The 14,586-nt window shown below is 57.2% G+C and overlaps 1 long non-coding RNA gene across 1 annotated transcript; it reads right to left on the bottom strand.

The window, feature by feature from the left end:
- Positions 1 to 3,940: 3,940 nt before the first annotated feature.
- On the bottom strand, positions 3,941 to 9,791 carry LOC122461875. Its single transcript, XR_006284097.1, has 3 exons — positions 9,730 to 9,791; positions 9,144 to 9,209; positions 3,941 to 4,709 (listed from the first exon to the last, which is right to left on the bottom strand). It is a non-coding gene; the product is annotated as an uncharacterized LOC122461875 (long non-coding RNA).
- Between the last annotated feature and the right edge of the window lie 4,795 nt (positions 9,792 to 14,586).

Here is a 14,586-nt window from a genome sequence, read left to right as displayed (position 1 = left end):
TCCCCCCGGACCAGCCTGTTCTGTATTGATTAAATTGAGGGCTGGATTGAATGTTGCTTTGGCAGCCGGTTACTGTGTTGTGCCTGCTCGGTACATAGATGGAGAGCTCGGGGAGGCAGCAGCTGGCTGCAATAGACAAGACTGGCTCCCCCCCCCCGGAGTTGTGCTTTGTTTACAAGGGACGCATGCATCCTCTGCAGGGCAGTGAGGGTGAAGGAATGCAAAGCAAAGATTTCTGAGCAGTTCAAAATCCTCTGCCAGGTTTTGTCTGCAGTGGGGATGTTCGCAAATAGATTTCCCGGGGGGTGGCAGCACCCAAAATGGACCCAGTACCCAGCTGGGTGAGACTCCAGGTCGCTAGATGAGCGATGGTGAAGCTTTAAACGCCACATGAATTTCCACAGCAGGAACAGGCCTGCCCAGGCTCTAGATTGAGCATTACCAGAGCAGAACTAGTGTCCTCGCTGGCAAAGCTAAGAAACGCCGGGGATGCTGGGAAAGGAAGGAGGGGTGATGCCCTAGTTAGCCTTGACTCCCGCCTTGGCGCTGCTAAGGAGCCAGCCCTATGGGGGGTGCTCGGAAGCTGACCCAGAGTTGCTGGTCTGGGATCTGAGCCTCTGGCTTGGCGACTTTGCCGTAGGCTGTTAGAGCAATGACACTTGATCACTAGAGTCAAGCGTCCATCAAATGCTTAGAGACCTCAGCAGGCGAGCAAGCTGTGACCTCCTGGGAGCCATGCAAACTTTCTGAATGGGAGAGGGGGACTGTAAGGCCAGAGATCTTTTTCTGCAGCTACGTTAGGACGGCAGCAGCCATGAGCCAAGAAGCAGAAAGTCACATTCTCTCTCAGTTCTATCCAAACAATGAAATATCGGGCTGTTAAGGAGATCCTGTTCTAATAGAATCCACCTTCACCAGATAAAGATACAGATCTTAAGAGGTTTAAAGAAAACTTTGTCTGATGGCATCTGTCTGGCAGGGAATCGCTTATCAACAGTTGTGAGTGTGAAATCAACACTTCTTTATTGTTTTATGGTCCCTACTTCTCTCTTGTTTATCTGAATGGTTTCTGTCTGATTCTTTAATTGTTTGTCCGTTGCATAACTAATTTTGCAAGATTTAAATCAGCTATAGTGGTGGGGTCTGATTGGTTAAAGAATTGTTTTGTAGTGGGCTAGGATTGGTACAAAACACTGTTTTGTAGAACTTTAGTTTAAAATGATTGGTTAAGGTACAGCTAAGCAGAATTCCGGTTTAACTATATAAACTGGGGTCCAACAGGAAGTTCTTTGGAACCTAACCCCAGGACCCAGCCCAAGATCAGAGCTGCCAGATCTCAACACCCTGCCAACTATATCACGCAGAAGTTGGAGGAGCCCTGGATGACCTGATCCTGACTGGCCCCTAGGAAACGTTTGTCTGCCTTATTGGGAGTGGTGAGCATCAAATGCTCAGCGTGTGCGTTCTGGTTTGGGAACTGATAATAAATAGAGGTTAAGGATATCCTTGTGTAAGGCTCTTTCACTGGTAAAAGGCCCCACAAACTGGCAGAAGATTATGCCCTGAGCCCTGGGAATTGGATAAGGAGGGGTACTTAAATTAACCAAGTTACACTCTGAGCCCTAGGAGTTGGGTATGGGTGGCCCTGAGCCCTAGAACCTAGTAAAGGGTGGGGGTGCCTACATTAATGGGGTTACGCCTTGAGCCCACAGAAAGGTAAATGTGGGTGCCCTAGAGTGTGCAGGTAACAGGACACCAAGTTGGGAGATGTTCAAAGCATATTGGACAAGGGTCACAGGCCTTGGGAGACTAGCCAGAGTAACGGGCAGGCCCTGCCATGCGAGTATCCCTCTGACAAAGGCTCAGGAGCACAGCAGTCCTTGTTACCAGTCCCCACCTAACTCTCGACTGGGCCATGTGACTTACGCCTGGCTGGAAAGCGGAGGGATGAAAGGACCCTGGTGCTGGAGGTTAATGGGTGACCTGGCCTCTCCTCGGTCCTCAGGAGAGGTCAGAGAGGAAGTTAGTTTGTTGCTATTTCTAGTCCCTTGTGGATTTTTGCCCAAAAATCACAGCAAGAGGCTCTGGGGGCAGAGGGGAGGGGCTGTTTTGCCTGTTGGGGGAGGTGACTCTGGGGGCCGGTTTGCCCAGGGGAGGCGGCTCTGGGGAGCGCAGGTTGCCTGGGGGCGGCGGCTCTGGGGGCTGGTTTGCCCAGGAGAGGCGGCTCTGGGGCCATTTGCTCTGGAGAGTCAGTGTGGGGGCGAGTTTGCCCGGGGGAAGGCGGCTGGGGGGGGCAGTTTGCCAGGGGGAGGTGGCTGGGGGGGCAGTTTGCCAGGGGGAGGCAGCTCTGGGGCTGGTTTGCCCAGGGGAGGCGGCTCTGGGGGCCATTTGCTCTGGAGAGTCAGTGTGGGGGCGAGTTTGCCCGGGGGAAGGCGGCTGGGGGGGGCAGTTTGCCAGGGGGAGGTGGCTCTGGGGGCCATTTGCTCTGGAGAGTCAGTGTGGGGGCGAGTTTGCCCTGGGGAAGGCGGCTGGGGGGGGGGCAGTTTGCCAGGGGGAGGCGGCTCTGGGGGCCATTTGCTCTGGGGATCTGGGGCCCCTGCTCACTCCGGTCTCTCCCAGGAGCCAGTTCACGAGCCGTGGGCCAGTGGCTGAGAAGTCTCCACCTGCTGCAGGTCCGAGCCTGGCCTTTGGGGACGACGGTTCCATGGTCTCGGGGGATGTGGCCAGGGCAGCTCATGGGCACGCAGGCTGAGGCCCCCGTGGGTAGCCTGGGCCAACCCCGCGGAGGGCGCTGACGACGAGAACCGAGTCTGACCCAGGGTCCAGAGGGAGCAGCGCCGGCAGCCAAGCCGGGTACGTTGCTCTGACCCACAAGGGCTGGTTGAGGGTTTCTTAGGCTATTGCGTGTGTCTCTGATCCCTGCTGGAGACTCGCCTTGTGGACTCCTCTCCTCCCGCTGGAAGCGGGTTCCGGGGCTGGCCACTCCCTGAGGCCGTGGGAACCGCGGGCCAGCGAGACCCTGGCTGTGCGTGGCTGCAGCCCGGGAGGCAACACGCGGGCCGCAGCCCAAACTCGGCCCCTGGGGGCCGGGACGCGAGACGTGCGTTCAGGCTCCTGCCGGCCCCGCTGCTGTATTCCGTGTGCACGGCACGGCACCGCCTGCCTCAGTGGGGCCACGGGAGCAGCGAGGGGGGCAGGGCCCTCGGGTGGCTGCAGCTGCTGGTCAGGAGGGGTGCAGAGGTGGGTGGCAGAGATATGGGGTCTCACCACTGGCCTCTCCCATTCAGCCAGCACCCCCTGCTGCTCCTCAGCACCTCCCCCTCCCCCCGCCCCCCCAAATCAAGGAGCTGCTGCCTCCTGGAAGGGAAATAGGGGAAGGAGGGGGCACCTCTGGCTGGCCTTCACTGGCCCCACAGCAGCCCGGCTGGCCATGAGGATCAGCTACCACTCAGCCCCTGGCCCATGGGGACGTGGTGTGGGGCTGGGCTGAGGGAACGGGCCAGGCCCTGCGGGGCAATCGGCTGTAGCTGGGTGTTCCAGCCGCGAGGCCTCTTCTGTGCAATGTGGGCACCAACCTGCCCCCTTGCAGCTCCTGTCCCTGCCAGCGCCCCTCTCTGCCACCTTCCAGGCTCACAGCCTCAGGCCCAGATTCGTGTTCTCTTCCTCCAGTCTCCTGCTGAGCTGCTGGCTCTTCCTCCCCGGTGTCTCCAAAGTTCAGCCTTTCTGGCGGCTGGGGCCAGGCCAGCCCTTGCCTTGGCTACTGCCCCCTCCTCCCCATCTTTGGGCAGCAGGGCCCCTCCGCCACACACCCCTCCCTGAATTCCCTGCCTTGCTGTGGGCTCTGCCCAGGTCTCCTCCAGCTGCCTGGCTCTCCACCCAGCACCCCGGCTCCCTCAGTGAGCTCTGTCGCAGAAGCAGCTCCAAGCTCCTTCGCCCACAAACTGTCCTGGGCCTTCTCCTGGGCTGGCCCCTGCTGTGGGGTCACCTGGCCTGACCCAGACAACTTTCCTCTTTTCCAAATCCTCCCTCCAGGCTCCCTTTCCCTCAGTGACCCGGCCACTGCCGGCCTTCGCTCCAGCCCCCTGTATCAATGAAACCTCACACGCTGGCCATGTAACCCTTCTGCCAGGTGGGCCACCGCAGCAACGGGGCTGGGTACAATGTATTTAGAGTCCCTCCGGACAAATAATTAAACCACCCTGAGCCCCCACCCAGAAATCTGGGAAACTAAACGCCCCTCCGTGGGTGCCCGTAACAGGCACAATCTCCCTGCTCACAAGAACTCTGAGGCTGTGCGTGCGAGGGGCTTGGTGGGAAGGCAAGGAGCAGAGCTTGCGCTTGGGAAAAGACAGCCACAGTCAAAAGAGCAAATAAAGAGTAAAATTTGCCCCACTCCGGTCACTCCGGCAGTGGTCAGTCTCAGCTGCCTTCCTGCACACCGCTGAGAGTGTCCCACAGGAGCTAGGCCCTGGACTGCACCACCAAATCCAACTCGTGCTTGGAATCAGCGAGTAGGAGCGGACTGAGTAGCTCTTTACACGTCTGTCTCAAGTGCTTTGCTGGCTGTTCAGGAGATGCCATCACCTTAATGCAGTTTAACGGAGCAGCTGTATTGAGGTGTTGGGTAGGTGGAGTTTCAATGGAGAACACTGCTGCTGTCCTCGGTCACGTCTTGCTGCAGAGTCCTCAATCTGGGTCACCTCTCACAGCTAAAGCCGCACAGGAGAGGGGCCAAGAACTCATAAGACTCTTGAGCAAAGTCCTGACTGGTTGGAAATAACCTCTTGGCCACAAGATACCTCCCCCACCAGGCTGCTCTGAGAGCCCACTACCCCCCAAAATCCAAATTCATGCACGGTTACAGTGACTCCTCACGTGCCACCAGAGGAATTGTGGGTAGGCAGCATATCCAAATTTAGTGTCTCTATGGCACCACTTTTCCCTTTGCACCGTAGAAGGGGTAGAGAGCTCTACCCTTCTGGAGCTCCTGGCCAGAGGGCAAAGCGATCGACATCTATTTAACAAGCCCGTGTCACGACCTGTCCTCCAGAGCCCTGCTCTCGGCCATACAGGCATCCCCTGCAGACACTTACGGACTCCATTCCCACCACCCACGTGGGCCGTCTGGCAGGGCTGTTACCCCAGGGTACAGAGCGGGAGCTGGGGTCCAGGGAGACTAAACGGGGGTCCTGCGGGGAGCTGGTGGTGAAGCCAGGCACTGACTTGCTGAGGAGGGCTGGCTGGGCCATGAGGAAAAAACAAAGTTTCAGAACTTGTTTTCATTGCAGTGCGGAGCAAACCAGAGCCCTCGTCATGTTTTTCACAAATGGCGGCACCCCCAGACTAGCCAATAGCCCAGTGGTTCGGCCACTCCCCCCGTCTCATCTCTCGTGATCTGTGCCGAATTGGGCAGAGTAGGGACTTGACCCTGGGTCTCCCCTACCCCAGGTGTGTGCCCTGAGCACTGGGCTATGAACTAGTCTGGGGGATCCCTCTTCTTTGGATCAGAAATTCCATCCTGGGCCTGAGAAACCTTCCCAAGGATAAAAGTTTCCTTGAAACTGACACGCTTCCGCCAAGAGTTTTGGTGGCGACAAATAAGCATTTTCTGATCAAAAAAACCCACGTCACTGGAAAATTCCCTCTATTTCCAAGCCCTGCTCTCCTGCCATAACCACAGGCCCCTCTCCCCTCTTGTCCTCTCCCACTGGGTGTTGACCCTGGAGCAGCAGCCAAGCAATTGTGTTGATTGTGAAGGCCCCTGCATGCCAACAGTGCTGTACAGCTCACTACCAGCGAGTTTTCACTTACCCTTCGCCGTCCCAGAATACCTTGCATTTCTCCTTTTCTGTTGCTTGGCTACCCCCAGCTTTGGCCTCTAAATTTCACCGTAAGGTCACGGACGCAGATGAAATCCATATTTTTATTACATTTTAAAGAGCATAATTGCTTCATATCCTGTATGGAGATGAGTATGACAGATGTCAAATTAAATCATACACCCATCATTTATTTATCGATGATTATAGTAAAGATATATTAATATAGCCTTACGCTTTATGGAATTATACACAATAAAATATATTAAGTCTTATTGGCCAATATTTTTCGAATCCTGGCAGGTTTTTACAGCCACTTATTCAATTGAGACCCCCCTGCAACTCCCCTAACAGAGCTGGAAGGGTATTGACCAGACAATTGGAAAACACTTGAGAGCTTTGATCTTGCTGTGATTAGATTGTATTGCTCCTTAGCTTTATGAAGGGTCCTGCATAAGGTGCTTTGTAGTCTTTGAAATGAGCGGACAGTAGCTTAGAACGTGCAGTGGTTAAATCTAGGTCACCAGAGAAGGTTAAGTACCAGAGCAGAGCGTGCAAGCCCAGCTGTTATTTGACTGCTTGGCCAGGATTATTGCAGGGCTAAACCAGGATTAGGTTATTGTGAAACAAGGCTAAGATTTCTAATGATGAGGTGGGGGTTGAGCTGAGGGGTTTGCTTTGGACCAGACGCTCTGTGTCAGGAGAAGGCGATTCTCAACATCATCACTGTGCCTTCCTTTGCCTCATTTGGCTTCCTGCGGGTGCCTGCCTGGCCTGCAGAACCCAGGGCAAATCTTCCATTTCCTTTCCCTGGTGAGGGAGAATCTTCAGCATGTTTTGTCTTGTGGGAATGCCGAGGAGCCCCCGTCCTGGACCGGCCCCCCCAGTGTACCAGCTGCTGTATGAACACGGAACACAGACTCGGACCCTGCCCCCAAACGCTAACAATCAAACCAGACTGCGAGCTCTCCGGGCCGCAGTACGGGGTGCTGATTGGCTTTAGATTCTGGTGCCTGGCAGGTTTCCGTGCTATTTCCCGTTGTAGCCCCTTTGCAGCCAGTGCGGCTCCCAAGCCAGTGGGCCCATCCCAGGCCTCTGAGTGTGCCCCCCACCCCCCACCCCCGCGCACTGGCTGCTGCCTCCGGCCCCAGTGGGGCAGCTGCACCAGGGCCAACCCTGGCGTAGACAGGCAGAACCAACCCAAGCGGCAGAGACAGATGTGGCAGTTTCCTGCAGTATCCTCAGGAGACCTTATTGCATTAGGGTTAAGTACCTTTGGGGTCCATTGTATTAAATGCAGGGTCACATGTAACCTCTCAGGGGGCGGGAGGGGGGATGTGATGCGAGGCCTGGGAGTTGGAAAGGACTTAACTGAAAGTCTGCCAGCCAAGGATGGACTTGTGGGACAACCAAGCGTGCAGTGGACTTCTCGGGGAATCACTAGGGAGAAGTTAATGCAAATTCCCCCACTTCCAGTTAGGCAAAACCCAGCCTGTTGATGCCACACCCGGGCAGCGGGTCATTGTCTGCTGATTGCCTGTTCCTGGAGATCAAAGGCGCTAGCAGAAATGGCTGCATCGCCCAGGTGGGGCTCGGGCTCTGGATTGGAGACCGTTATGAACTTGTAACTATGGGGCAAACTCAGTTGTGGGCTTTGGAGCATTGACACGCACCAGAGCCCGAGGCTGGAGTTGGGGTGTGAAGACTCTGGTTTGGGACCAGGGATTTGGGATGTAGGAGGGGGCTCCAGGTTTGGAGAGGCTCTGGGCTGCAGGAGGGGGTATGGGCTCTGGGCTGGTGGTGTGGGCTCTAGGGTGGGGCTGGGGATGAGTGCTTTGGCATGCACGAGGGGGTTGGGGGGGGTCTCGGGGCTGGGGGTTGGGGTACGAGGGAGTGAGGGTTCTGGGGCCAGGGATGAGTGGGTTGGGGTGTAGGAGGGGGCTCTGGGTTGGGGGGGTCTCAGGGCTGTGGCAGAGGGTTGGGGTGCAGGCTTACCTCGGGTGGCTCCCGGTCAGCGGTGCAGCGGGGCTAAGGCAGGCTGCCTGCCTGTCCTGACGCTGCGTTACGTGCACCCCGGAAGCGGCCAGCAGGTCCGACACTAGTAGGTGTGTGTGTGTGGGGGGGGGGGGGCAGGAGGCTCCGCACACTGCTCTTGCCTGCTACAGGCCCCCCCCAGCTCCAGTTGGCTGGGAACTGGCTAAGGGGAGTGTGGAGCCGGTGCTCGGGGCAGGGGCAGCGTGCAGAGCCCCGTGGCCCCCCCGGCTAGGAGCCAGACCTGCTGGCCGCTTCCGGGTCGCAGTGCGATGCCAGCCAGGACAGGTAGGGACTAGCCTGCCTTAGCCTTGCAGCACCCCTGACTGGACCTTTCATGGCCCAGTCGGCGATGCTGACCGGAGCCGCCAGGGTCCTTTTTCGACCTGTGTGATGAAGTGGGACTGTTCTTAATGGTTCCTCTGAATAGTGTAGGGGTGCCTCAGTTTCCCCTAGGCAGTTCTTAAGTATCTAGGTGGTGGGGTAAGGGTGTATGATCATTGCAGAGCCCTAGAGGGCAGGTGTGTGCAGGGGTCTGGACGCAGAGAAGGGCCGACACCCTGTTTTCTGGCCACTGATGGCCTGGGCCCTTCCCCCCTTCCAGGTGAGAGTTAAAGGGTTGGAGAACAAAGGAATCCGGTGACCTCCTGGCCCGGGACAGGGACAAAGCCCAGGGGAGGAGGGGCTGGAGGGAGTTTTCAGTTTGGGGCTGGCTGGGACATGGAGTGAAGGGCAGACGTGGTTGTCTGGCTCACTGCCCCCCAAAATGGACCCAGCTGAGGGGTCCTGTTCTCTGCACCTGCAAACTCTGTGTTAGACCATGTTCCTGTCGTCTGATAAACCTCTGTTTCGCTGGCTGGCTGAGAGTCACGTCTGACTGCGGAGTTGGGGGGCAGGACCCTCTGGCCCCCCCAGGACCCCGCCTGGGCGGACTCGCTGTGGGAAGCGCACGGAGGGGCAGAGGAGGCTGAATGCTCCAAGGTCAGACCCAGGAAGGGGGAAGCTGTGTGAGCTGTGTGTCCTGCAGACAGGCTGCTCATAGAAAGGAGACTTCCCCAGAGTCCTGCCTGGCTTCATAGGGAGCAGATCCAGAGCATGGCCCGGGAACTCCGTGACAACCTGGTGTTCCAGTCGAAAATTGTACACCTGGTCACCCTAAGTTACCCTGAACGGTGACGGTGGTGACTTGCAAGGTGCAGCTGCCCCTGCATTGCAACTGGGCTGTGCTGCACCCGGGGCGGCGATGCCAGAGGTTGGAACTGGGGCTAAGTCCCAGTGTAAACGAGACCTTACCTTAGTCCCACACAGGGCTGGGCTGTGAGGCTCCTTTCTCTTCACCCTCTCTCCCCCGCACTCCGGCTGGTAGGAATGTGCAGAGATCGGTTCAGTCATTACAGAGTCGTCTCTTGTTGGGAAAGGTAAAATTTCCTGTCCTGGTTCAAACTGGCCTGTGGAACCACCCGCCAAACCCTCCCCAGGGCTTAGTTGTGATCCTCAGCCACAGTGACCCTGTCCTTCTCCCCACTGGGCTAGTGCTGCGTGAACCCACAGGCCGCGCCCTGCGTCCCGGGGTTTGCAATCTAAGGGCTGGCTGGGGGCTGGCCCTTGTGCGCTGCACAAGGATGAAGTGGAGACGGGGCCCCACGCAGCCAGACACAGCGGCAGCCCCTGCACAAGGACTCTGCAGGCTGAGCGCCCCCGAAGCGGAGCTAGCCAGCTGCAGAGGGGAGCAGATGGTGCAGGGGCTGCGCTCCAGGGGACGCGGTGCCTCCAGAACCCCTGCCGTTCTCACGCGTCTCCTGCAAGGGGCTGTGGTTTCACACCGGGAGCCAGCCCTGCCCCTGTCGGAGAGCAAGCACGGCGCAAGGGTGAATCTGACCTGGACTGAAGTTCATTCACTGCGGCGGGGTGGGGAAGCCTGTTGCCGGGTGGCCGTGAAAGGATTCGCTTGCATTGCACGCCAGTGTGACCTTTGGAGGCCCTTTTACCTACAGCCAGTACAAAAGGTCACACTGATTAGTGCGGAGCTGCAGCCAGTGCTGTCAGCCAAGGACTAACGAGGCCAGCTGGCGCTGCAGCCTAGGAAGCAAACGAGGGCGTGGTGCCCCCAGACCTCTGCAGTTAATGCAGCCAGAGGCTCAGCTTGGGCATGCCGGTCAGGAGTCAGTGGGGGGCAGAGGAGCAGGAAGGCTGGGCCCTGGCTTGTGTGGATGGGGTCCTGGATGGAGCTGGGGGTTGCCTCTTGGGGTGGCTTTTCTGCAATGTGTGAAGGAGGGGGTGGAGCGAGTCTGGGAACCTGAGATTTACTAGATTGTTCCAGTGCCCCCAGGAGCACAAAGCTGCAGGACTGACCCCCCCCCATTCCACCCGGGCAAACCCCACTACAGTGACCGAGGGAGCCCAGGGTCCTGCAGCCCATCGCTAGCACTCCCCGGCTGGCTGCGCAGAGCCTCCATGAGCCTGTGGTGCAGGCCCGGGCCTGGAGACCTCAGTTCCCGGCTCTAGTACAGCCTCCCCATGGGACCTGAAGTAAGTTCCTGAGCTCTGGGCCTCAGTTCCCCATGTGTGGAGCAGGGCAGATGTTTCCTTTCTCCCATCCTGAGCCTGCCTGGTCAGTTGGGACTGTGTGCGGCCTGGGGCAGGGATGGGCTGCTAGGCTACTCCGCTGGAACCCTGGGTTGACGATTGCTGGGCTCGGGTCTCTCCACTACGCTAACGCGGCCATACTGTGGTTAGATCCTCTGACTCGGGTCTGGGGCTTGAGCTGCGTCCACACTGCAAAGTAACAGGCTTGGACCCACGTCTCAGTCGGACTCTGGCTCCCCCCATGTGAGGTGAGTCCTGGGTCCTGAGTGCTTGCTGATCCGAGTCTATGGTTGCCAGGCGTCTGGTTTTTGACAGGAATGCCTGGTCGAAAAGGGACCCTGCTGGGTCCGGTCAGCACTGCTGACCAGGCCGCTAAAAGTCTGTTTGGCCACAGCAGGGCAGACAGGCTCCGTGCCCAGCTCTGCGTGGCCTCCAGGACGTGGTGTCCCATCCCTCTGGCTCCTAGGCACAGGGGCAGCCAGGGGGCTCCGCGTGCTGCCCCCATCTGGAGGCTCCACCCCGAGCGCTGGCTCCGCGGCTCCCACTGGCTGCAACCTGGGCTGCCTCTCCCTCAGGGGTGGTTACGTGCCCCTCTCGGGTCTGGTGAGGGGCAGGGACTGGAAGCATAACTGGCCATTTCAGGTAGTTCAAGACAATCCGCCTCCCTAGACAAAGCCACAGGGTGCCGCCCCCTCCGACCCCCGAGATCAGAGGTTCTCAGCTTGGGTGGGGGGGGACTGGACTTCCTGGGGGTGCAGTGATCCTTCTGACAGTTCAGTGGCTATGGCAGAAATGGGGTGTGGGGAGAACCACCAGGTTGCTGCACCACTCACTCAGATTTGCCCGGCCACCCCTCCTCCATGACAGAGGGCTGGCTGGGCCAAATCTGAGGAGTGGCTTTGGACCTGGTGCACAGGGCTGCAGCACCATGCAGGCTTGGCCTGGCACCCCTGCGGCCCTAAGCAGAGTCGGCCACCCTTGGGAGCTGCCTGGATTTCCATGGCTAGCGCGGCCCCTGGGCCGTTTGCAATATCTCCTGTGTCTCTTGCAGGTGAGCCGTGAGTGTGCTCGGCCCGCCTCAGGACGGGTGGCTGAGAAGAGTCTTGTGCTGGCTGGTGGGGCTATAACGTGTCCCTACGAATCAAACTGCCTGTTTCCCCTTCCCGTGCCAGCCTAGGCGGTGATTCTGGTGGGGTTTCTTTCCTGTGTGCGCAGACCAGCTCTGTGGGGATCTGGCTTTGGGTGGGGTTCAGATGTCGGCTGTTGATGTGGCTGGCCGGTTCTGTGGAGGCATAAAAGCCACGCTCCAAATCGTGCTGTTCGGGCGGATGGGCAGCGTGAGCAAACTGCGAGCCCCGGCCTGGCGCCGCTTTCTGGAGACTTGCACCCTGGCTTCCAGCCTCACTTCAGTGCAGCAGAAGGGCCTTTTGAGTGCTGCGAACCCTAGAAGAAGCTGCCTTCTCCTGGGTACCAGGATTGTGAATGACCTTTAAGTAGGGCTGTACGATCCCAGTCAGGGAGGGGGCACTATTTAATATGCACTGTACTAGCAGGGAAATCACGGGCGCTGACAGAGGTCAGCGAGAGAAAGACGCGTGGGAGACGGGCTCCGCTCTGCAGAGCACGAGCGATGGAGTTTCCGCTCTCGGAGGGAGGATCATTCGTTACCCTGGCTGTAGGACACAAGCAGCAGGCAATATGCGCACAAGCGTCGCCCATTCCCTGGACTTAGGTACGAGGCTTTATGATATTTTATGAACACCCAGCAGCCTCACGACGAGAGCCAGAACAAAAGCCTAATCTTAGGGGACGTCAATAAATTATAACATATTAGGCACTGTCAGCGGTAGCCCTGGACTCTTAAATTTTGTTCCAATTAGAGCATTGCTTTCCCTGTCTCAGCACTTTTCCCCTCTGCTGGGTATCGATCCGTTCTCTGCGGGGATCTGACCAACTGTTGACAATTTATGGTAACATAAAGCCAGTACCTCTTGCCGCAAAAGCACAGCTTTTAATAAAACCGTGGCCACCAGCCTCCTGGAGGCAGCCTGACCTGACTATGGGATGGATTTAGCAGGTAAGGGCGCACCCGTGCCGCTAGTCATTTTGCACGTAGGGATTTTTATTGTAGCACCGAGTCTTTCAATTGTCGGAGTATTGCATAAATATCTAGGTAGCTAATTGAAGCTACAGGGGCCAGTGGAAACCAGTGAGAGCTATTGGCCCCTCCACGGGCTCAGGAGGCTCACATCTTCTCCTGACAGTTAATAGGGGCATCAGTGGGGCTTGTATGATCGTGTTCCTGATAAATCATTGTCTCCCCCGGCAGAGAGACATCTGTGTGCAGCTTTTTTATGAGGTACAGAAAGGAGACCGGTAAGAGTGGGGAGATAGGATCCTCTCCTATTACCATCTGAGTGCAGCCGAGCTCCGTGCCGAGAACAGCGCTCCTCGAGGGCTGCACTGAATAGCTGCGGTCTGGAGCACAATTACACGCTTGCAGAGATTTGCCATGCTATCGCCTCCATCTGCGCCTTGGCGAAATCTCTCATTTAGGTTTGAAAAGGCCTCGCTCTGTGTCTGGGCTGGAAGGAAGCTGGTGAGGAGTTCAGAGCTGATGGGTGGTTTTATTCATTGAACTGCAGTGGAGGTTGTAGAGACTCGGGGGAAAATGGCAGGTTCTTAGGGCTCCACCCCATGCCAGCTCCACGCCTTTCGCTATGGGGTTCATTGCTTCCCACTTCCGCCCGTCTCTGGTACGTCTGTGCTCAGGCCCCAAGCAGAGGGAGAAGGGAGCCGAACTCTGAGATGAGGAAAGGCCTCTCCAGGGCCAGGCTTAGCATCCGCTACTCCATGGCTGATTCAATGGCGTGGGCTGTTGAGTTTCCACTCTGTCCTCGGAGACAGTCACTCCAGTCACCTCCGCTTGGGAGCAAGGATAGTGGGGTGAGAAGATGACTCTCTGCTATACCAGAATGGCCAGACTGGGTCAGACCAATGGTCCACCGAGCCCAGTATCCTGTCTTCTGGTAGTGGCCGATGCCAGATGCTTCAGAGGAAATGAACAGGGCAATTATCAAGTGATCCATCCCCTGTCATCTAGTCCCATCTTCCGGCAAGTCAGAGGCTTAGGGACACCCAGAGCATGGGGTTGGCAAATAACTCTTGATGGTCCCAGGGCCAGCTCTAGGTTTTTTTTTGCCACCCCAAGCTCAGAGAGCTCAACTGCCCAAGCAGAGAAAAAGGGGGGTGGCCGGACGCCGCCCCTGGAATCGTGCCGCCCCAAACCTGTGCTTGCTTGGCTGGTGCCTAGAGCCAGTCCTGGATGGTCCTGTCCCCCATGAATTTATCTAATTCTTTTTTGAGCCCAGTTCAACAGTGTGGCCTTCACAGCATCCCCTGGCAATGAGTTCCATGGATTGACTGGGCTTTGTGTGTGACTTCCTTTTGTTTGTGTTAAACCTGCTGCCTATTAATTTCATTGGGTGACCCCTGGTTCCTGTGTTATGTGAAGGGGTGAATATCACTTCCTAATGCACTTTTCCCACACCAGTCATAATTTTATAGACCTCTATCCTATCCCCCTTTCGTCAACAGTTCCTTACTGTGGTGCCCTAAGACACTAGCTGCGTCTGGGCTAATAGTCAAATGGGACTTCCAGTCGAGTGTCGGGGCTTGAGATGTGAACGGCTGCTGGTCTAACAAGCCGCTCAGTCAATCGTCTGCTCGAAAGAGGGGTGGCTGCTGAGGGACAATGAGAGTTTTGAACTTTCTCTCCATGGATTGAGTCTGTTACCAGGATTTCAGAGTGAATGGACTCCTGCCGGGGCCCACTGGGGCCCTGGGAATAGGCTGGATGATGGGATTATTAGAGGCTCATTGTGACGACTGTTCTTGCTTACATGGACAGCGTTAGACTGATGCCAAATGTGTGATCCGGAAGGAGTTTTTCACCCCAGTAAGGAAACTGTGGATTTTCATGTTCCCTGAAGATGTGATCCGGGATCATCCAGCAGGGCCAGGTAGGTTCACTTGACAGGCTCCTTTTCCTTTGATAACAGAAGTGGAGGAGTGGATGACTCCCAAAGCCCAGCCCGTCAGGTCAGGGGGGAAATACTTTGCTTCTGCATCCCGCTCTCTTCAGCGCCCA

Source organism: Chelonia mydas, chromosome 10, assembly GCF_015237465.2.
Source record: "Chelonia mydas isolate rCheMyd1 chromosome 10, rCheMyd1.pri.v2, whole genome shotgun sequence".
NCBI lineage: Eukaryota > Metazoa > Chordata > Testudines > Cheloniidae > Chelonia > Chelonia mydas.
This window is presented reverse-complemented; position numbering and strand designations above follow the sequence as displayed.